This window comes from Nicotiana tomentosiformis, chromosome 8, assembly GCF_000390325.3.
Source record: "Nicotiana tomentosiformis chromosome 8, ASM39032v3, whole genome shotgun sequence".
NCBI classification, from domain to species: domain Eukaryota; kingdom Viridiplantae; phylum Streptophyta; class Magnoliopsida; order Solanales; family Solanaceae; genus Nicotiana; species Nicotiana tomentosiformis.
The window spans coordinates 116,973,277-116,998,754 of record NC_090819.1 but is presented as its reverse complement, the minus strand read 5'-3'; the positions used below and the strand labels follow the sequence as shown (position 1 = coordinate 116,998,754).

Genomic DNA, 25,478 nt, shown 5'->3' with positions numbered 1-25,478 from the left:
GAAAATGAAGATAGATTCGTGATATAAAATCAAAAATGAGTAGAGAATACTTACCCTAGTCCACATGGTGAAAATTGCTCCAAGAATCGCCTCAATCCGAGCTCTATAGCTCAAAACAAATATAAAAATGATCGAAACCGTCGAAATAGAGTACTTTATACTTTTGCCCAGGCATCCTCTTAAGCGAACGCGGGAACACCATCACATTCACGATGACCAAAAAAATAATGCCACCAAAATACTCAACGTGTTCGCGGCTAGACAGAACTATGCGAACGCGGTTCCAACTATGCGAACGCGATGAAGAAAGGCCTCTAGCTCCCAGCTCAACCCTATGCAAACACGTGAATTCATGTGCGAACGCGATGCACAGTCTGCACTAACCTATGCAAACGCGAAGAAGAAACACTCAGCCTCAGATTTTTCCCTTACGCGATCACATTCTGCATTTAGCGATCGCGATGAAGAAATATGACACTAGACACCAACAATGAAAACATGAAGAAACATAGCCCGAAATCAATCCGAAACTTGCCCGAGCCCCTCGGGACCACTTCCGAACATCCCAACAAGTTCCATAACATAATACGAATCTACTCGAGGCCTCAAATCACACATAACAACATCGAAACGACGAATCACACCTCAATTCAAACTTGATGAACTTTGAACTTTTTAACTTCCATAATTTATGCCGAAACATAGCAAATCAACCCGGAATGAATACAAAATTTTCACACAAGTACCAAATGACAAAACGAAGCTATTCCAATTTCCGGAACCACAATATGAATCTGATATCAAAAAGTTCACTCCCGGTCAAACTTTCCAAAAATCCAACTTTCGCCATTTCAAGCCAAATTCAACTACGGACCTCCAAATCACAATCCGGACGCGCTCCTAAGTCCATAATCACCCAACGGAGCTAACGGAGCCGGCGAAACTCTATTCCGAGGTCAAATACTAAAAAGTCAAACTTGGTCAACTATTCCAATTTAAAGCTTCCTAGTTGAGAGTTATTCTCCCAAATCAATTTCGAATAACATTGAAAATCAAGACAGACGATTCACATAAGTCATAATACATCATGCAGAGCTACTCATGCCCATAAACTATCGAGCGAAGTATAATTGCTCAAAACGACCGGTCGGGTCGTTACAGTACTCTATACGTAGCACATAACCAAGCAATTGATGATAAAGATATTAAACCAAATATATACAAAAGGCTCAAATTACTTTACACAAATTTGGTCACTCTAGACGTAAGTGATATCTACATCACTAATGTCAAGAAGAAGAACTTACCACCTCAAGGTTATAATCTACCTTATGATGCTCAAAATGAACAAGATCTAACCACGGATACCCTTACATCGGAGATAAACACTTAAATAGAAATTAAATTCGAAGTAAGTGCTCAAAATGGCAGAGTCTCATGTTGATAACGTGTTATAAAATAAAAACTGTAAAGTAAATAAACTTAAGACAAGTATTGAGAGAGATTGATATATTAATCAACTTCAAAATGATGTCCATAATGAACTGAAATCTCCTCTATTTATAGAAGAAAGGAAACAGTTGTAAGGCTTTTCAGGAATGAGCTGCGAGGCTTTTCTTGAGCTGTTTGTAAGCTGTCTACATGAGCTGCTCGCAACCTGTCTGTTTAATAAGAAGTTGTTGCAAGTCATTTCATTGAGTTGTTTGCAACCTGTCTGCATCAGCTGATAAACTTCAATAGAGTACTATATGGATAAGGAAGATTATCTACAGTGGAGTAATAAATGGACATACACATTAATATTTTCATAACAATAATGTCTTTTTTGTGAAAAGTTATTAACCGAAGATAGTTGACAACTCATCATATCTGGAGCACTGTTCAAATATGATATGAATGTGGAGGAGAAAAACGGAAGAACGTGGGCAGAAGCTTTTATAATTGTAATAAACACACAATATATATTTGGCCGAAGTTATGAAGATGAAGAGTTGGTTTTAAAGGCGGGCTATATATAACAGCTTGTGGTTGTTGAAACATCACCTGTTACATCCATGGAGTTTCCTCCAGAACCAACAACAATATTTCACTTGGGAAAGGAGAGAAAACAAGCATAGGGAACACAAAGATTTCATGGACTTGCTGTTTGACAATGAGTATAAATATGATTATCGCGAAAATATTTGTTGTTGAATTACTCCATTGAGTTTGGATAGTGAGACGTACAATTGCCGAGGTATAGTTATTTAAACTACGTGAATATCTAATTTCTCCTATTTTTTTCGTTGAGTTAACAAATGTAATTTTAGGTGTTTGAAGGGGAAAGAAGCATTCCAAGGAACCAAAACGAGCCGATTTGTATGGAGTTTCTACTTGATCTCTAAGTAAGCAAACTTATCTTGATAATAACTTAATAATCCTAGAATTAGAACTTTTCAACGTAATATAACACAAGTGTATTTTCTGTTTTGTGCTTGCAGGAGGGGAACACCCACATATATAGATGATATTTAAGGTAGACATAAATAAAATATAACAAGTTACAAGCGAACAAAGCAACAACATAGTCAAGATTAGTAATAATTTTAACAAGCCACAAGAGCCTCATAGTGAAGAGGAAATTTGAACGATGAAGAAAGCGGATGAGTTGGCACAGAAAAATAGCTAAGAAGGCACGAGAGGAAGCAGAATTATAATTTATGTAGAGGAAAGTAATGTGACCTTTTCTGAAATACAAGTGAATGGAGAATTGAGATGAAGAGCAATTCAAAAAAAATGTAAAAGGAAAAATAATAATAGTGGAAAGGAAATACGAGTGCATTACAGTAATGGACAGTTGTTTTGTTTTCTTTCTATTTGTAGTTTCTGTACTTTTAAATTTTATTCATTTTTTTTCTTTTATTCAAAAATAGATAAAACTGGAATTTAGAAGATTTTACTATCTAATGAACAAGAATGTTAAGTACTTATATACATGTATTTAACATACTATGATTTAATTAAGAGAATCATGCACACACTCATCACGTATGGTTAATGTATATTTGAGATATCAGCAATATATAAAGTTGTTTTTATATGCATATGCATGAAAAATATTATCGTGACTGAATATAAAAATATTATTTTAAATTCATTGATATTTTTTATAATCGCACAAAGTGCAAATAGTTTGACTAGTACAAGTAGTAAAGTTATGCTTTGTTAGTCATTTATTTCGGCATCAGTTGATTTTTGAGTCACGAATACTAAAGCGAAAAGATCCTTTCTTTATTTCTTCTATATTGATCTAAAATGACAACAAAAGTAAGTTGAAGAACTAAATAATTAACATCATTATTGTTTTGTTAAAAATTCATCACACTGGGTACCGCAAAGAAGAATTAGTTAATCTTGAAACTATAGTGTATATTCTTTTACTATATCAAATTAAATTGATCTACAATAACAGGAAGCCTTCTTGCAAAGTCTGATATACTAATTTAAAAAGCAATCACTTCTTATAGCTGGTTAAATTGAATTGATGGAGTAAAAATTAGCTTTCAGCTTATGTATGACTCAAATCAGACGTTGATTTTATAATTCTTCTAAAAGTGAAATTTACGTACTTAGAAGGTGCATAACACGCACTACAATTCACACAATTTTCTAATAGATCATTTATAAAAGCTGTTTACCCAAAAAACGGATAGAGTTGAATTTGTACGTAGTTCTAAGGGTATGTGGTATAACTTGACACAAATCGTAAGAGGAAATAGAAATATCGAGTGTTGACTGTAGAGAATCAAAAATAAGTAAAGTTGAAAAGAGGATGATTTATGGATTAAACAACATGAATCAATCTATGAAGCTAAAAAATGATAACTCTTCAATATAGGAGTGTATGATATCTCAATTACAATGTATGCCAAACTTGATCCTTTACAGAAATATAGTCATCCCTTTTTATAGTGAGGGATCCTACTTTAGATATAATTAAAAATATATAGTGGGGAACACATGATAAATCAGTTTTTTCCTAATTCCCGCCGAGATTCTCTCCCTTAGTACGGCTGCAACGACTCTTGTCTATGAGCTCGATCTTGATCGGACTCAGTATTGGTCGGTTTCCAGTTTTAGAGCTCGATGCGGGCTTGAGCTTGATGCCGACTCGGGGTCCGGTAATGACTTGGGCTTGGTATTGGTTGGCCTCTGGCTCTTAAGCTCGATTCCATCATATTTCATCATAGTTCGATTCGGACTCGAGTTCGATAATGACTTCGAGCTCGGTACTTGACCTGTCCCTGAAATTTGAAGCTCGTTTGTGCCTTATTCGGATCCCATCTCGATATTATGAAGATTTTCTTCGGTCTATTTTGTTCCCATCTCGATCAAACGTACGAATGCCGAAATCAGTTTCGATCGTATACAAAAGCTAATGGGAAATGAGGTTGCACCCTTTATTACATTGTAGGAATTTTAAAAAAAATATCTATTCAAGCTCCTTATTATTTTCAGTTTACGAACATAATAGGTGCCAAATATCTCGGGAGTCCTTACTTTGTTTAAAAATATATACGTTGCCAGTTTCTTTATCCAGTGCCAGAAGGGAATTGAAAAAAATTCAAAAATGTCACATTGATCCAAGACCTGTATTTCTTTTATGTTAAGGGGATTCAATATATATAAACACACATTAATTTTACCCTAATTTTCGGAGTATAATTTTCAGACGAGGCTTCATCGCATGTGGCTTTGATGCCGTCTTTATCCCAAATTTTCCATTAGCTCAAGTAGGACCTATCACCTATATATCCACGCATTGTAGCATATATGCATGCATGTCAATAGGGCGTGAAACCAGGGGCGGATGCAAATTTAGGGTATTGAGTTCATCTTAATCCAATACTTACGAGTTATTGATGCAGAGTAAAAAATTATGTGTAAAACTCCACTAAAATTATAATAAATAGTACTATGAAACCATAACTTCAAAGTATAATGGGTTTAATAGTAAAAACCTTAAAGACTGAACTCATAGAGCTAAAATCCTGAATCCGTCTCGGCATGAAACATATTCATGCTCAAACGGTTGATCTACCGTGTTGTTTTCTGTTCAAACTTTGTGTACATATGCCAAAAAAAGATTTTAAATGTATACATATAATAAAATCACACTCATTATAAACTCATTGGCTCTAAATTATCCTAAATTTGCATCCGGTCTCTCCCGTGGGTATACGTTAGCCTCAGCTATACTTGGCATAATACTGTTGTCACTTGACAGTCTGTGCTGCTGTTGAACAAGTTGTGCTCTTGAGTCTTGGGTCTTTCTTTTGTGCAGTTTTGGTGGAGAAATTAGTTCTTGGGATATGTTGGCGACCATATGGATAGTGGTGATAGGTGCATCTGGTGTTATTTTTTGTTTCCTTTGTAACCCTTTGTGGTCATGTCCACATCAATTTGTTGGACTATACAGGGAAAAAGTTGCACATGTTCTTTGGTTTCCATGTAATTTCATTGGAAGCAACTTCTCCTGTGGTTGTCTCTGGCTGTCCATCTTCTGGTCAAGCTCATAATCCTGCAATTTCTCGAGTTGGTAAGTTTTCATTGGAAACGCAAACGCGTAGAATTTTTGAAATGGTAAGTTTTATTGATATAGCACAAAGATTCTGCCTGATAGCATCTCCAAAAAAGGGAAAACCTTGACCTGTCTATGTAACCTTTCTCGAGTTGGCATGTAAAACTATAATGTACTAAAATTATTGACTTGGAACATAGGTAAAATGCATTACTTGAGGAAATGAACTGATATATGTGGTTGTCCACATAGAGAGGTTACTAAAAAAGAATAGTGTGGAAATTGACTTGGGTCAACAACAGCATAGTAAATGGAAATTACATAATGCAGTAGAAAGGAACATGTGAAATTCAGGAAGAAAAAAAAAGTTACTCCTAACTCATTTGCAGTACATTCAAAGTTGGAAGGAATAGTGATCAATTTTTTATCACTATATATATATAGGTGGATCCTAGTTATAAGATATATCAAAGGAAAAAAGATATGGAGTACCAAGTATATTAATAATACCTTTCTGCTTCTATTCAGTTGCTATAATGTTTTTCCTGCAATCTCAGCTTATTGGCTTCTCATACGCTGGGCAATATCTCTGTGCTAGGGATGAAGCATTTTATTTGTTTCAATTTAAGCAAGGCCTCACAGTTGATACTGTAGACGATTCTGAGTGTGGCAATAAGGCCTGAGCCAAGACTTTGTCCTGGAATATACCAGAAGATTGTTGTGAATGGGATGGTGTTACTTGCTATGGATTTACAGGTCATGTGATAGGCCTCGATCTTTCTTGCAGCATTCTTAGAGGAACCATCAATGGTAACAGCAGCCTCACGAAACTTGGTCATCTTCAAAGACTCAACCTTGCCTTCAACGAATTGGATGATTTTCCACTTGGAAATGGTATTAGTGAACTCACCAATTTGAGGCATCTCAATCTTTCAAATTCTGGATATTATGTAAAGGAGACGATCCCACCAGGATTATTCAAGTTATCCAAGATGGTTTCTCTTGATCTCTCTGGAACTCATTATCACCAAATTGGCCTAGCAACCTTCAGAACTTTGCTTCAAAACTTAACCAATTTAAAGGTACTGTTGTATCCCTTCATCGATGCACCATTTGAGTTGAAGCTGAACAAACTTAGCCCGATTCCAGAGAGCTTTGCCAACTTTTCAGAGCTAACTGATTTAATTTTTTTTAGATAACCATTTCACTGGCTCAATCCCCTGACTCGCCTTAATACATTAGAGCTGCAAAACAATGCACTAAGTGGTCCACTTCCCTATAATATAAGCGGGCTTCAAGAGCTAGAACACCTTTATTTGTCCTCCAATTATTTTACTGGCGCACCACCCCTTGGCTTATTCCTTCTTCCATCCTTGACTGATTTACATGTCGAAGACAATCTATTAACTGGGAAATTGCCACGTGTTGAAGAGCCATTACTCAGACGATCTTTCATCAAATAATCTGAGCAGTATTATGATGGAAATTGATCTTTCGAACAACAAGCTGCACGGTGAAATCCCTGGTTGGATGACGTCCAATCAGGGATCTGTGAAACAAGTATGGCGGTCAACAGCTATGGCGTCCCTTAATTTGGAGATTAATTATTTTCAAGGTTCTTTGCATCAGTCCATTTGTGACATGACTAACATTTATGACCTCGGTTTGGCTCATAACAATCTCAGTGGTACAATCCCAGCATGTTTGGCCAGTTCCTCCATTTCTGTGTTAGACTTGCGAATGAACAATTTTTTATGGAGAGATACCAAGATTCTACGCTACAGGGTTAGAACTTATTGGTTTAAATGGCAATCAATTGGGAGGACAAGTACCAGGATCCTTGGTTAACTGTACAAACTTGCAAGTTCTTGATTTGGTGAATAACAAGATAAATGACATGTTCCCCATGTGGCTGGAGAAACTTCCAAACCTACAAGTTCTTATTCTGAAATCAAATCTCTTTCACGGTCCGATTGGTGATTTGATGAAGTCCCAATTTCCATTTCCTAAGTTACGAATCTTTGACCTTTCCTTCAATGGGTTCACTGGAACTTTGCCATCTAAATTTTTTGAAAAGTTTATAGGTGTGATGAAAAGTGGATGAAGAAAAAACTGGCAAATTACCCTTATGAAGTTCATCTGGTGATAAGAGGCGATGGGTTAGATTGTGAAATCACTTCAATTATGATAAGTATTGATTTATCAAGTAACAGATTTGAAGGAGATATTCCAAATTCCATTGGAAGTCTGAGTTCGCTTGTGTTACTGAACTTATCTCACAACAATTTCCATGGTTATATTCCTGCAGAAATCGCAAAGTTGAGTGAGCTCGAAGCATTATACCTCTCATGGAATAGGTTCATTGGAGAAATTCCTGTTCCCTTGACGAGTTTGACGTTCTTGCGGTCTTAAACCTTTCCTACAATTATCTTGTTGGGCGCATCCCTCATGTGAGACAATTCGATACATTTCTAAATGATTTGTACGGTGGAAATCCTGATTTATGTGGATTTCCACTAACAATTGGAAGAATGTTTGTTATGAATAGTCAATTTGTATAAATGGATATCAAACAAATAACAAAACTTTGGCTATACAATTGTTATCATTAATTTCAATTTAGCACTTTTTAGGAATTAAAGAGTATAAGCTGAAACCTCTTCATTTAGCTGCAGTCAAGCTAATATTGCAAGGGTATAATATTTTTTTCGTTAAAGAATATTAGTTTGGAATCATTAAATAATGTGAAAGATTTTTTTCTCGAATTCAACAAGAGGGATATTGGTTTTTAATTGATAGTTTCTATAGTGATTTTCAAGTGTAACAAAAAGTATATTTAAAAATAATTGGTATTCCGTGAAATATATATATTTTAAAATATAAACAAATTATTCGAAATAGGATTATTTTTAAAAAATATAATGTAATTTTTTTTAAAAAAATATAAGATATTTTTGAATTTAGTAGAGAGTTTTTAAAATTATTATAATAGAAGTCATATCATAGATAAAATAAAGAAACCGAAATCTTATGAAATATTTACAAAAATATCCGGCCAGTTTTATTATTTACTTTTTATAGCTAATATGCATAGATGATATACCGACAACACACGATTATACACATATTATATATGAATTATATATAAATTACACATCCTTCAATATTTTAATTTAAGTGATTGGGTGAGCACCTGTTTATGTTGATTAGATAACGCCAAAAAAAATATGAAAGAATTTGAACCAAAGACAAAATATAAATAAAGTTTTTATGTAGACAATTTCTATTAAAACTCATCCTTTTATAGCTAAATAAATTATTTTTTTTAAAAAAATAAAGAAACGCATAAAAATAAGATAAAAGAAAATAAATATAGAAAAAAATGTATGAAAAATGTAAAAACCAGAAATAAGATATGACAACGAATTTCTTCTTCTATTTTAGCTTTTTTGAGTATAAAAAATTTGGAAGTTGATCTCATCAATTTCAAAAAAAGAATTCAACTCAAATACATAGATTATAAGATAAGGATATCTTAGAATACTTTTTTTAATTTACATTGTGTGTCGTTTTTAAAACATCACTATTACTAACAAAATTATATGATATTCGAATTGAATTTAAATACAATTTGAGTAGTTTGCGTTGAGGTTAAGCCAAGTATGGTGTCGAGAAAAAACTACTTGGCAGTTTTAAGACAATATATGCAATGTTATATAATAACAATCAATTAATTTAATATTTAATAATTCGAAGAATAAAAAACATGTATACATAGGGTATTCAAAATTCAAAATCTGTGGCTAGAGATATCGATAAACTTAAAATGGAGTCATTGGCCATGTACTTCGAAACCCCCTATTTTTCAATAGAAATATTGGCCTACTTCCACACCGGATATATTGTATAACCCCTTTAGAGTATTGATGGAACATGATAGAACGTTCATATTGCCTTGCCAGTCATACTGAAATAAAGTTTCACCGGCTAAAGAATCATTCAAATTTTTAGATAGCCGATTAAAGTGAATTTTAAATTAAGAATAATATCTTCACTTGCATCATTATAAAGATAATCATTATTGAAATATATATAAAGTTTTAGAAATTGAAATTTTAAAATAAAAATATTTTTTGAAAGATAACAACATACCAAATAAGACTTCAAGTCTTAGTAAAAGAATCACGTCATAAGCAAAGAATCGTTCATATTGTGTCAACCTTTGTGCTTTGCCATAAATACGAGTTATTATTTCGCTTTGTGGCTATTTTAGGTTCCAATGACACCAATGAGAATGATGCAAAAATGAAATTATCACTACGAGATTTGAGAAAACGTTCATCTTTTTCATATAGTGTGTCTTAATTATTATCTAACGATTATCTATAATTATCTAGAAGGTTTAAATTTTAATGTTATTTACATATAATTCAAATAACTCAGATATTTAAATGGTTAATGTCAGATATCTAAATGGAGTCATACTGAAAAAAAGAAAATTCATTGGCTAAAGAATTTTGTAAATTTTAGATAGACGACTAAAATGAGTTTTGAATTAAGGATAATATTTTCACTTACATTATTATGAAAATAATTATTATTGAAATATAAAATTTTAGAAGCTGAAATTTTAAAATAGAAATATTTTTGGAAAATATCAACACACCAAATAAGAGTTCAAGTAGTAGTAAAAGAGTCAAGTCGTATCCAAAGAGTCTTTCATAGTCTAAATATTTAATTCTTTTGTGATAAATATGTGTTATTGATTTGATTCCTGACTATTTTTAGGATCTATGACACCGGCGAGAATGGTACCAAAAAAAAAATAGAATTATAACTAGGAGATTTGAGAAAAGAATTAATCTTTTTTCACGGCATGTTTCTTAATTAATACCCAATGATTATCTATATTTATCAAGAAGGTTTAAATTTTAATATTATTTATATATAATTCAAATAACTCAAATATTTGACATGATTAGTATTCGCGCATCCTCGCGGGTAATGTGAGCACCTAATTTTTGACCGTGCTTGAGTTTTTTCCCACTCATCTCACTTCTCACTTTATCTTTCCCACTCCACTTTCCCTTATTCCCATGTTTGTCCCCCCACTCACAACCCTTCTTCTACTGACTCACATTTTATCACCATGGAAACCAGCCGAAAATTCCATCTCAAAAGGCAACAAAACAACCTCAAAATTCACCCATAAAACTCCCTCAAAATAGCTCAAAAACGAGCTGAAAGCAGTGCTAAAAATGTCCAAACTCCACCCCCAAAACTCAGCTGAAACTAGCTGCAAATTTAGCCACCAAACCACCTTAAAACAAATAGCAAAATTCCAACGTCAACCATACCTCGAAACACCGATAATAGAGCACAACGACATAGGCTTCCAATGAGTTCGAGTCAAATGGGTTCAAAGCCATCGAGTTCGTCGGTTCAAGGTTTTGATGGATAGCTCACTTTGTTGTTTCTTTCGGAGTTTCGTTTTCACTGTACGCAGCTAAGGGTGGCATGCGGGCCGGTTAGGACCGGGACCGGCCCAGGACCGCAAGCCCAAATGGGCAGTGGGCCTAAACGGTCCTAACCGGATAGGACCGGGACCGTGGGGAGGTGGGTTGGGTAGTGGGTCGGTCCTATAGGGGAGGCCCGCGAGATCGGGACTGGCTGAGAAGTGGGTCGGTTCAAGCGATCCTAAACGGGCCTATCCGGGCCTAACGAATAATTTTTTTTTAAAATTTTTTTTTGACCGTTTGGCCATATAAAAACTAGCCGTTTGGACTGCCAAAATAGCCGTTGGCTATTTTCAAAATAGCCATTTAACCCTTCAAACTTTGTTTTAACCCCAAACTTTTTATAATTACATTTTTTTCTATTTTCAATTATAAATACCCCCTCATTCTTTCATTTTTCTCACAAAATCATCAATCTCTCTCAATCTCTCTCTAATATTCTTCTATAATTGCTTACTTAATTGTTACATTTTGTGCAAAATTGTGAAGTTGGTGAATTGAAGTCTTCAAGTCTTCAACGATAATTAATTTTCAACAAGTTGTTCGTCAATTTGGTAAACTCGTTCCAACTCTTAAGTTTTAATATTATAGTTTTGTTTATTTTATTTACTTTGCTTGATTAATTAAGATGGCTTATTCCTTAAAAATATAATTAGTAAAAATAAGAAAAAATCGGATTGGGCTAATGTTAAAATGCGGATTGGGTTAATGTTAAAATGCTTGTAGATTTTTTAGAAAAATTTTATATTACTACAAATGAATTTTCTGGGCAATATTATCCTACTATTTCTAATTGTTTAGAAAATTTATTTGATCATTTTTTAGAGGGTGAAAAAATTTATCAACTTGCTATTGATTCTATGAGAAAAAAGTTTATAAAATATTTTTTTCCTATTCCTCCTATTTACGGTGCTGCTGCATTGTTAAATCCTACTATGAAATAGGAGGTCCCCAATTTTGGTATGAAACTGTTTATAATGGTTTAGCACTTGAAGATGAGGAGTTGCCTAAACTTCTGGACGCAATAGCCTCAATTAAAATAAATGTTCAAACAATTTATAATACTTATCAAGTTGCATTAGATCATGCTAGACCAAATGTTCCAACTCCTTCTTCTTCTAGTTCTCAATCATGTAAAAGAACTGTGGGAGTAAGAGCACTTAGTGCTTGGGCAGGGTTCAGGGGTTCTCAAGGTTCTAGTACTAGTAATTTTTTACAACTAAATGAGCTTGAAGTTTATTTGTCATAGGAAATTGAGGAAGTGAATCCCGACTGCTCCTTTAATATTTTGGAATGGTGGAAGGACAAAGAAAAATACTTTCCGATTCTTTCAAGGATGGCCCGAGATATTTTAACTATTCAAGCTTTAACAGCGGCATCAGAGAGCGCTTTCAGTCAAGCAAGACTTCAACTCGGTGATTATAGAGCGTCTATGAGGGAGAGCTTGAAAAACTCAGTACTTTTCATAGATTGGATCCGTTTGGAAAGAAGAAATTTTGGACTTGCTGAATCACAACCACAGGTAGACGAAGCTTACGAAGAAATGCTAGCTGAACTTGCGGAGGATGATGCTTCATCTGGAAGCGGTGATGACCAAGCTTCTTTTCCGTCACCACCAACGGAAATTCCTCCGGACCTTGAATGATTTATGAAATTTGTAAGAGATACCATGTAAATTAATATGTAACTTGTATTTTGGTACATCTTGATTAGTTTCTTTTTCTTCTCAATGGTGGTATTAGCACCTTGTTGTGCTCATTCTATAGGGGGGAGGGGGGAAGAGTAAGAAAGATATTGCCATAATTTTTTAATGCTATAATAAAATTATAACGCATTACTTTGAATATCTCTTTAAAATATTTTTGTCTTTTTATATATCTTAAGCTGTATATATAGTATAATATAGTATAATATACTATACTATATATACATCTTACTATATATACATAGTATATAAGCCATATGCGATAGTATACATCTTAAGATATACTATATATATACATCTTAATATATATAAGTAAATTATATATACATCTTAAAAAAATGGTAAAAACAATATCTAAGGCCCGCTCATTTTTTTTCTCTAACTTGTATAAAATAAATTTAAAAAATAGAAAGTATTCGTTGGGCCCACTTAGGCCCGCTTGGGCCCGGGACCGGTCCACTTAACCCGGGACCGTTAGTTCGTGGTTCCGATCCCGGGACGGTTCCAACAAGAAGCCCGCAAAGCTTGGGACTGCCTAGGACCGCTTAGGACCGACCCACTGAAATTTTAAAAAACGAAAAGAAGAGTCATTTCAAAAATAAGCCAAAAACTTTCAAAAAAAAATTATGTTTTTCTGTTATGTCAACACCGACCGGACTACGTGGGTCCGATTCTCACCGGATATGAGATACGTAGGCAACCTCATCGGTTCCGGCCCACAATTACTTTTTAAAAAAAATTCAAAATTATTTCCCTTTACTTCCTTATTTAGAAAAGTCTTTTTTTGAGACCCCAATTTAAAAAAAAAATACAAATAATATTTTCCTTTAATTCTTTTTAGGAGTCTTTTCTTAGAAAATTCCCAACAAATAATAAATAAAAAAATTTAAACCCAAAAATATTTTCTTTGTAGAAGACTTTCATTCGAAAAAAAAGAAAATAAATCAAATCAAAATCCAAAAAATATTTTCTACTTTTGTTTTTAGAAGTTTGTTTTTCCCAAAATTTCAAAAAGAAAAAGCAAAAATTCAAAAAAAATATTTTCTTTCTTCTTTAGAAGTCTTTCTTTCAAAAACTTTCAAAAAAAAAAAATCAAAACCAAAATTTCAAAAATATTTTCTTTCCTATTTAAAAGCCTTTATTTCAAAAATTCCAAAAAGAAAAAAAAACGGAATGCAAAAATATATATTCTTTTTCTAAACGCTTTCATGGTCTGCATATTATAAAATAAAATTAAAAAAATAAGTTAGTTTATGTACGCCATTCCTGATTTTCCTTAACTACGTAATGATCTGATTCATGCGGCGTCATGATACGTAGAAAATCCCCATCAGATTCGATCATAGCCATAAATAAATTGAGTGAAAAAATAAACCGAAAAAAAGAAAGAACAAAAAAAAAATTGAGTGAAAAAGAAAAGAATGACAAAAAATAACAGAGAAAAACAAAGAGCGAAAAACACAGAAAGAGAAAGAAAAAAAAATCAAAAAAACAATTCAAAAAAAAAGAAAAAAGAAAAAAGAAAAAAAGAGAGCCCTCCGAGATGGAATCAGTTCACCCCTGTTGGTAAATCATACTTAAGCTTGTTCTAAAGCTAGTCAGGCTAGGTCTACTGCAGTCAATAGCCCCGAACATGCCAAACTTTGAGTCCCCATCGCACCGGGCTAATGCTAGATGTGAATACCACTCTATGGCAGTGTAACATGATACAGAAGACTGTTGGACTCTTAAGAGAGCAGTGGAAGACCTTATCGAGGTCAAGGCAATAATGCTTAGGGGTAAAGAGGCCCATAATATGATGAACAATCCTCTGCCTATTCACACCAATAGGCCAGTAGTCGGAATGATCTGTGAGGATGAGGAATTTGATCCGGCACTGAAGGCCATTGCAGCCATTGCCGAGACCGAAGAAAAGCCAAAAAACTTTCGTCAAGCCTGAAAGTCCCCCATCAGACGGAAGTCTTAGTAGTCAGTCTTGCCATCTTTTCTGCGTCCAGATTACTTCAAGATGCAATTCAAATGTTTTACATTATTGTCTTACTTTTCGATGAAAACCTTTCTATCTTTAAAATTTAAAAAAAAATCAATTAAATTAAATTAATATTTCATTGTCTAGGAATGTCTCTTTTCCTAATCTTGTCACCTTTTTTATTCTCTTTTCAGTTCTGTTAATGCAGATTTTAATAACATGACATGCTTTCGGATTTCATGTCCAGATCCTAAAACACTGTCAGACCTCAAAATCATGAATTAAGAAGCAGAATGTATTGGAGATAAGGCTTGTGAGAAAATAAGCAAAGAATTGAAACATTAGGCTTAAGTCAAGATCCAAATGAAATCGGAAGAAGTTGAAATTTTCTCTCTTTGGATCATTGTTGAAGCCAAGATTGGGTCAAGAACCGGTTTGGAACAATTGACTATGATTGATGAAAAATGTATGGTCGCAGTTTGCCATGGGAAGTTGTACCAACAAAGAATGGCCCGTGCCTACAACAAGAAAGTGCGGCCCCAAAAGTTCGAAGTGGGGAAACTCGTCCTAAGACGTATCCTCCCGCATCATGAAGAAGCCAAAGGAAAATTGGTTTTAAATTGGAAAGGTCCATACATTGTAACAAGATTACTGCCAAAAGGGAGCGTTGTATTTGGGAGATATCGAAGGAAATCTCTCCGAGACAATTGTCTAGACAGACACGGTCAAAAGGTATTATGTTTGACCCTTTTACGCATCATTAGTGTTCTCTGATTGGGATGACGAAAGCTTTCATTCTCGTTACCCAAACACTATCAACCATTTGCAAACCCTTTTGAGCCGGTTACTTTTCTTTGATTACCCTCTTTGGATCCTGGAAGTTTTATGAAAAAAGAAAAAAGAAAATGAAAAAAAAAAAGAAGAAAAAAATTAAAAAAACAACAAAAGAAAATCAAAACAAAGTTACTTGAACTACGCTCAACTTGATGCCAAAAGGATTTGTAGGCAACCTCTCTCTGGGGTTCAGTCACACTAAAATAATAATCAATAATTCCAAAATAAAAAAAAATAATACTGAATCTGGGATAGATGTTACAATGGTTCGGCGATGGTTTCGCCTTAAAGGTTCCAAAGTTATAATACAATACAAATCCTTTTTACCCAAATCCTTTTTAAGTCCTTCCGATCAATCAACGAGAATGTTCAAGAATTGGAGGATACAATTACTTGGATCTGATACAACCAAATGAGAGACATAAAATAAGAGAGTCTTTTTGGTGAAAACCCTCATGGCCATCGTAGGGCAATGCCGAGCAGAGAAAATAAAAATAAGAGAGTCTTATTAGTGAAAACCGACAAAGGGCACTATAAGGCGATGATGAGAAGAGAAATGAGAGAGGTCAGCTAGTGAAAATCCGCAAAAAGCCATTGGCATAGACACAGTCCTGGGCAAGGTTTTTCGGTTTCGAGGCAAGAGTTGTGTTGAATTTCTGAGAGTCGGACGGTTTATACAGATCAGGCATCTAGTCCAAAAGGCGTGTCATGTTCATTGGAGTTCGCATGTACTCCCAGATAAGTCTTTCTTTAACTTCTGTTCCCCGAAAGGGACACCTTTTGTTTAAACTCATTCTCCATTCCATTGTTGTTTTCTTTGAATCCCTTTCGGTATAACTTCGTGTCAAAAATAAAGGCAAAGAAAGGATGGTAAGACCGATTACAAGGCTTTCATTTGAAGAGAACAGATACATTAAAAAGGCACCTAACCTCGGCAGGGGCATCAAGTCAACCCCGACTGGCCATGGTGCTTGATGCTTTGAAATCAAAAACTCTCGAAAGGAGGAAATAAAATTGAAAGTGCCTACAGTGGCAAAATGAAGTTGAAAATGTTAAGTCCCAAGTGGATAATCCTTTTGGCAAAGTTTGAAAAGCTAAATATTCCCCAATTCTCTGAAATTGAAAGTTTTGGAGGAAATAAGTGGAAAGTAAAATGCCACAAAGGCAAAATAAAGTTGAAAAAGTTAAGTCCCACACGACCAATCGACAGGTTGAAATCATCATCAAAAGAAGATGGGCACAAAGCCAAGCCGCCAAAGTCATCAAGGCCACAAACCGACCACTACTTTTAAAACTTACAATTTTTCTTTGTTTGCAGCAAGAACAAAGCAGTACAGAATGGAGATCCCTAAAGGACGAATGTCACCAAAGGTATGTCCCTCAAAATCTCCATTTTATTTTATTTTCAGCATGCACCACTATTGTCCATACCTCTCATTTACGTAGCTTAATCCAGGTAGAACATTTTCACCTAGGGGGATCCAACTCATATTTCCGGGTAGAAGTACTCTTCGCCCAGGTTTGCTTTTTGTAGCTTAATCCGGGTAGAAGCACTCTTCGCCCAAGTTTGTTTTTCGTAGTTTAAACTAGGTAGAACCTTTTCATCCAAGGTATTCAACATCTTTTCAGTAATACAGGGCGCCAACCCCTGGTCAAATTTCCTTTTCAGTAATACATGGCGCCAACCCCTGGTTATATTTCCTTTTCCGTAATACAGGGCGCCAACCCCTGGTTACATTTCCTTTTCAGTAATATATGGCGCCAACCCCTGGTTATATTTTCTTTTCAGTAATACAGGGCGCCAACCCCTAGTTACATTTCCTTTTTATTAATACATCGCGCCAACCTCTGGTTACATTTCCTTTTCAGTAATACAGGGCGCCAACCCCTGGTTACATTTCCTTTTCAGTAATACAGGGTGTCAATCCCTGGTTACATTTCCCTTTCAGTAATACAGAGCCCCAACTCTTGGTTACATTTCCTTTTCAGTAATACAGGGCGTCAACCCCTGGTTACATTTCCTTTTTCAGTAATACAGGGCGCCAACGCCTCGTTACATTTTCTTTTCAGTAATACAGGGTACCAACCCCTGGTTACATTTTCTTTTCAGTAATACAGGGCACCATCCCTTGGTTACATTTCCTTTTCAGTATTACAGGGCGCCAACCCCTGGTTACATTTTCTTTTCAGTAATACAGGGTGCCAACCCCTAGTTACATTTCCCTTTTAGTAATACAGGGCACCATCCCCTGGTTACATTTCCTTTTCAGTAATACAGGGCGCCAACCCCTGGTCATATTTCCTTTTCAGTGATATAGGGCGCCAACCCCTGGTTACATTTCCTTTTCAGTAATACAGGGTACCATCCCCAGGTTACATTTCCTTTTCAGTAATATAGGGCGCCAACCCCTGGTCACATTTTCTTTTTAGTAATATAGGGCGTTAACCCCTGATTACATTTCCTTTTCATTAATACAGGGCAGCATCCCCTGGTTACATTTGCTTTTTAGTAATACAGGGCGCCAACCCCTGGTTACATTTCCTTTTTAGTAACACAGAGCGCCAACCCTTGGTTACATTTCCCTTTTCAGTAATACAGGGCACCATCCCTGATCTCCTTACTAGTATAGGGTACACCAATCCCTAGCTGTGTTCTTCAACATAGGGTACACCACTCTCTAGTTGATTTGATCTTAGATGTAAGATACACCACTCCCTGATATCATTGCCAATATAGGGTATCCCATTCCTTGTCTATATTTTTCCAACATAAGGTACATCAATCCTTAGTTGAGACATTCTTTTGGACAATAAAGAAACACTATAAAAAAAGGGTTATCATGACCTTTTTAGGGTACACCATTCCCAATCTTTTATTACTTTCAATAAAGAAGTAGTTTAAAATTTTGTTACAATAACTCACAAAATTTTTCTAGTGAAAACTGGGGCAGAAAAATTTTATTCGCTTGTTTGTTGTGGTGTCTGAGCAGGTTTTACCTCGAGGCACATGGTTTGAGATGAACAAAAGAAGAAGTCTCAAACCAAAATAAATGAATAAAAAGAGAGAGAAGTGAATCCCAATGCAAAAGCAGATGGAAAGGATATGGACTGCTCAAGACGACTGTAGTCACGAGCATTGCATCTCCCGTTTTTATTAGAAGAAGTCGTAGAAGAATGAACTAGCACCAACAACTAGCAAGCATCAAGGTTCAGATCAGAGTCTCCGTGAAGAACCAGTCAAGATTCAAGATCAAGTTTTAGAAGACTTATAGATAGGAATCTTGTAACTCATAGCTAGTAGGTTTGTTTAGTTTCTTTTTGATTTTTTATGTAATAACTGGACTACAGATCAGAGCCTCGATGGAGCCTCACTCGACTCTCCAACTCAGCATTCCATCATTTTTCTTGAACTACACGCGGCGTAATTTCTTTATAACCTGGGATATGTAGGTTGTCCATAACTAAGAATCGGTCGCACTCTTTTCTCTTACCTCTTCCTTTTTGAATAACGGTATGGCCAAATATTAGTCATATCGCTCATCTTTTCTTTTCCTGAAAATTCTTCATGTTTCCAAGCAAAGAGGGGCATGCTGTGAGCACCTAATTTTTGACCGTGCTTGAATTTTTTTTCACTCATCTCACTTCTTACTCCATCTTTCTCACTCCACTTTCCCTTGCCCCCCATGCTTATCTCTCCCACTCATAATCCATTTTTTACTCACTCATGTTTTTTTTCACCATGGGAACCAGCTGGAAACTCCAGCTCAAAAGGTAACAAAACAACCTCAAAATTCACCCACAAAACTCCCTCAAAATAGCTCAAAAACGAGCTGAAAACAGTGCTAAAAACATCCAAACTCCAGCCCCAAAACTCAGTTGAAACCAGCTGCAAATTCAGCCACCAAACCACCTTAGAAAAAACAAACAAAATTCCAACGTCAACCATACCTCCAAACACCGATAATAGAGCACAACATAGGCTCCCAATGAATTTGAGTCAAGTGGGTTCAAAGTCGTCGAGTTCGTCGGTTCTGATGGATAGCTAACTTTATTGTTTCTTTCGGAGTTTTGTTTTCACTGTACGACGTACGCAATAGAGAAAAGAAGTTCAGTAATAAAGGTCTAATCTTGCCTCTATTTTCTCGTTCATTTATGATACTTATGAATATCTGATTTCATCTTAAGTGGTTTGAGGATTTATAATTGGTTGGCATCATTTGATCGATTGAGATTATTTACTGTTAATTTCTCGTTGGTCTTTAATTTATTGTCAAGTATGTTGGACGTTGAATTTTGAAAGAAGAACCCATATGCTTTTGACGGAAGTTTAATATCTAAAGATAGAAGATATGAATAGCTCACTTTATTTAAAAAAACTCTTTAACCCACAATGTTTCGTAAAACACATATATTTTTTGAGCTAAAAGGGGTGTGATAGGTGATAATACTAGTTCTTGTTTAAAGTGGAACTATTATCCCCTCCAAACGGTGACGTGGCACAGAAAATAGTTTCACCTCCCTATATATGCATCTAAAGTGAAAAGAAACGTTAAAGACATATTAAATTATGTACTTGTCCTTTTTTAATTGGAAGTCATACAACTAATTACAACAATTATTGCTTGTGGCTTCGTTTCTTTTTTACTTTGTTAATTATTTTCTCTTATTTTTTTCCCCTTTTCTTTCCTTCCTCTTTCATCATTTTCTTCGTAGCCACCCCATCGTCGGGACCGGCAGTACTTTCACCTCCCCACTGAACAAAAGTCATAGAAAAAGTTTTGTGTTAAGTCTTCCTTTCATTTTGAGTTTTGGGGTTGACATCTGTTGGAAGAGAGAAAGAGATGTGAATGACATGGCACTTGATTAAGAATCTTAAATCCTCTCTTGCCAAAGGTTTTTCGATTGTGCCGTCGATATGGACTTGACCCGCCAGTGCAGTCCATGGTTGGGCTAAGATTTTTTAAATCATTTAAAAACAAAATTTTTAAGTCCGGCCCAAGTAAGCCCGTAGTCCATGAGGTTTGATAGAGGCTGGGCCGGGTCAGGGCCGACTCCGTAGTTATGAGGGGTAAGGCTTGTGCCTTAGGCCCCCAATTTTGGGGGCCCCATTTTAAAAAAATAATAATTTTATAAGTATTTTAAAAATAATATTTAGTACTTTTAATACAAAAATAGAGTTTTTAATATAAAAGAAAAGAAAACTTTTTAAATATATAAATGAGGTAATAATTTGACTTACTTAAAAATTGGTAGATGAATAGTTTTTCCCACGTTTTAGTTTTTCACTTTTTACTCCATTAAATTTTTTTTTTCTCTTCCTTAATTTGTCCAAGTCAATTTTTCTTTGTTCTAATCTCTTCATATTTCAAAAATTCCTCCATATTTTCTGTCTTTCTCTTTTATATTCTTACTCACTTTTTTTCTCCAGAATTTCATTACTCACCTTCTTTCTCAAAGATTTCATTAGTTAGTGTTCAATAATACTTTTAAGTTTTCGATAGTTTTATACTTCTATTGCTCTGTAAATCTTATCTAAGATCAACAATATCTCAAAAAAGATTAAATGAGTTGGTTATATTATCAATTGAACATGAACTATTAGAGAAAATCGATTATAAAAAAAATTATTAACAACTTTGTATCTTAAAAAGTTAGAAGAATAGACTTCAAATAACAATATATCTTATAACTTTCTTTTAAAAATTGAGGCCTCATATTAAATTAAGGCTTTAGGCCTCGTATGTGCTTGAGCCGCCCCTGTGTTGGGTCGGCTTGTGGGTTAAATAATGTATTTAATTAAAAATAATAAAGATATAAGAAACTAAAAATAACAAGAAGAGTAGTCCAGTCCCAAACTAGTAATATTTTTTATGTGAATATAAATATTTTTTGTTCTTAAATTTTAGTTATTTTTTAATATTTAACTAATTAATATTGCATATAATTATAGATTTAGATGAAAACGAAGGTGTTAAGATATCTTTGTTTCAAAGAGGATTCAAATGTGCTTGATGAAGATGATTTGTTGATGTTGGATATGCCATGAGCACATTAAAAATATTTTTAAGTAGTTTATTTTTGAGTATTAACTTTTAATGAATGAAACATCGCCATCATTTTTTGTGTGTTTATAGTAATCAATTAGTATAATGTCAAAAGTTATTAAGTTTTGCACAAGCTTTCTATCGATATATATTTTGCATATTTTATTAAAATGTAAATTTTAAAAAATGTGAAAAATAATTTATAAAAATAGTGGGCCGGCCCACGGGGGACCGTGACCCACGTAGGGCTGGTTGGGCTGATCATGTTAAGTCTCATCAAAATAGTGGATCGACCCAGCCTAGCCTGTCAAATCCCAAAGCACGTGTGAGTTGGCTTAGGCTGGGTTGGGCCGGCCCGTATTGACAACTCTATTTTTTGATGAAGTCCTTAGTCTTCTTTGCAATTCTATTTTGAGAAAACTACTCTCTATAACCCTCAAAATTTTAATAGCCCATGTAATCCCACTTACACGAAATGGCCCTTCGGTCCAAACATATTACATCTAATAGCTCGAAATGTCTATTTTGTATATTTTTTGTATAGTGATAGTCTATTTTGTATATATTTTGTATAGTGACTGTCTATTTTATATAATGACAGTCTATTTTATATAGTGACAGTCTAGTATATATAAATTGTATAGTGGCAGTCTATTTAATATATTTTTGTATAGTGACAGTCTATTTTGTATATATTTTGTATAGTAATAGTCTATTGTATATAAATTGTACAGTGACAGTCCATTTTAATATATTTTTTATAAAGTGACAGTCTATTTAGTATATACATTGCATAAAATATGTATATAGAGTGTATCTTGCATCTTGCAATGTATTCATCATAAATCATTAATGTATCCTGAGCGCTTTTGTGTATCCAAAGTGTATAGGATGTTCTACAATGTATTAATTTAGTATATATAAAGTGTATCGTGCATTTTACTACGTAGTGATGTAGTAAAATATATATATGAAAGATTTTCTAGAATTTAATATTTTGTTAAAAATTACAATGATGATAGTTATTGACAATTTATATCTATTATATAGTATTTATTTGAATGTACATTTACGTTCTTTGTACGTAAAGGAGTATTTGATTTAAAGAGTGGAGAACATATTATTGCGTATTAAATAAATAAATCTAGAACATATCTTTCTAGATATTGGGCACCCTCCCATTCTATCAATTTTATACATGCAACTCACAATTTCCCAATTTAAAATATTAATACCTACATAAGGTGGTACTATAATCACCGTTCTTTCCGCATAGAAGTAAAGGGCAAGAAAATTATAATAAAATATTTTCTTGAAGAAACCCATTGATATATATATATATAGAAGATTATAGCAGGTGAAGACGGGCCTACTACTTGAGCAATAGTTAGTTTTCAGTAATAAAATATGTAAATTCAGACGTCGGCTAGTGGCTAGTGACTGTTAAATTTGTTTCTGGCTAGTGGCTGTTAAAAGTTTGGCCCGAGCTACCAACAATGATACAAGCTCTTCTATTTTAAGGGTCTGTAGAGATGTCTTATAGGAAAAGGGTGGAAGAGGAATGGACGAAATATATTCTCATCGAAGAAGGACAGAGGTAAGAAAACATTGTCAAAAAAAATTCCGGCCAAAGATCCCAGGTGAAACAATGAAAGGGAAAGAAAATTACAACATAAAAACTAAGGGTGGCATTGGACCGGTTAGGATCGGGACCGCAAGCCCAAATGGGCGGTGGGCCTAAACGGTCCTAACCGGATAAGACCGAGAGTGTGGGGAGGTGGGTTGGGTAGTGGGCCGGTCCTATAGGGGAGGTCCGCGAGACCGGGACCGGCTGAGAAGTGGATCGGTTCAAGCGGTCCTAAACGGGCCTATCCGGGCCCAACGGATAATTTTTTTTAAAAAAAATTGACCGTTTGGCCATTTAAAAACTAACCGTTTGGTCTGCCAAAATAGTCGTTGGCTATTTGTAAAATAGCCATTTAACCCCCCAAACTTTGTTTTAACCCCAAACTTTTTATAATTATACTTTTTCCCTATTTTCAACTATAAATACCCCCTCATTCTTTTATTTTTCTCACAAAATCATCAATCTCTCTCTAATATTCTTCTATAATTGCTTACTTAATTGTTACATTTTGTGCAAAATTATGAAGTTGGTGAATTGAAGTATTCAAGTCTTCAACGATAATTAATTTTCAACAAATTGTTCGTCAATTCGGTAAGCTCGTTCCAACTCTTAAGTTTTAATATTATAGTTTTGTTTGTTTTATTTACTTTGCTTGATTAATTAAGATGGCTTATTCCTTAAAAAAAATGTATAGTAAAAATAAGAGAAAATCCAAGAGTGGTGAATCTGTTCCTTCTCCACTTCCCCCGGCTTCCCGACCCAAACCTGTTACCCGTCCTACATCTCCTATTCTTGATAGCGATAAATAATTTACCGAGAGTCAATTTTGCTATAATATTGTACCCGGTGAACAATTAAACCATGAATATATGAATGCTCTTTATGGTAATCCAACTATTGATGAAAATGATGATGAAGAAATAGATTTTGATGAAACGCAACCGGATGACGATAAACCCACTAGTCCTGCTCCTGAAGTTAACCCAACTAATAATAATCCAACTTGCTATTGATTCTATGAGAAAAAAGTTTAAAAAATATTTTTTCCCTATTCTCCCTATTTACGGTGTTGCTGCATTGTTAAACCCTACTATGAAATTAGGAGGTTCTCAATTTTGGTATGAAACTGTTTATAATGGTTTAGCACTTGGAGATGAGGAGTTGTCTAAACTTCCGGACGCAATAGCCTCAATTAAAATAAATGTTCAAACAATTTATAATGCTTATCAAGTTGCATTAGATCATGCTAGACTAAACGTTCCAACTCCTTCTTCTTCTAGTTCTCAATCATCTAAAAGAACTGCGGGAGTAAGAGCACTTAGTGCTTGGGTAGGGTTCAGGGGTTCTCAAGGTTCTAGTACTAGTGATATAGTATATAAATCGAATATAGCTTACATATATTAAGATGTATATATATATATATATATATATATATATATATATATATATATATATATATATTTATAGAAAACAATTCTATAATATAATTTACAAATTGCCTTAGTTATTTTTATTACTATTTTTTTCTCTAACTTGTATAAAAAATCGAATATATATATATATATATATATATATATAAAAGACCATGAGAAAGCGTATGACAAGATTCCTAGAGAAGTTCTCTGGAGATGCCTGGAGGCAAAAGGTGTATCGGTTCCCTACATTATGGCGATTAAGGACATGTATGATGGGGCTAAGACTCGGGTTAGGACAGTAGGAGGCGACTCTGAGCAGTTTTCTGTTGTAATGGGGTTACACCAAGGTTCTGCGCTTAGTCCGTTCTTATTCGCCCTCGTGATCGATGCGTTAACACACTATATTCAAGTGGAGGTGCCATGGTGCATGCTATTTGCCGATGACATAGTTCTGATTGATGAGCCGCGAGCCGGTGTTAACGAGAGGCTAGAGGTTTGGAGATAGGCTCTTGAGTCTAAGGGTTTCAAGTTGAGCAGGACGAAGACGGAATACCTGGAGTGTAAATTCAGCGCTGAGCCAGGGGAAGTGGGCGTGGATGTGAGGCTTGAATCACATGTCATCCTGAGTAGAGGCAGCTTCAAGTACCTTGGTTCGGTTATCCAGGTGGGAGGGGAGATTGACGAGGATATCACACACCGTATTGGGGTAGGATGGATGAAGTGGAGGTTAGCATCTATAGACCTATGTGACAAGAGAGTGCCACCAATACTCAAAGGTAAGTTCTATAAAGCGGTGGTTAGACCAGCC

General features: G+C 34.7%; 1 pseudogene; it reads left to right on the top strand.

Moving 5' to 3' along the window:
- The first annotated feature begins 6,049 nt into the window (after window positions 1-6,049).
- On the top strand, window positions 6,050-8,159 carry LOC138896949 (receptor-like protein 9DC3; annotated as a pseudogene).
- Window positions 8,160-25,478: the final 17,319 nt, after the last annotated feature.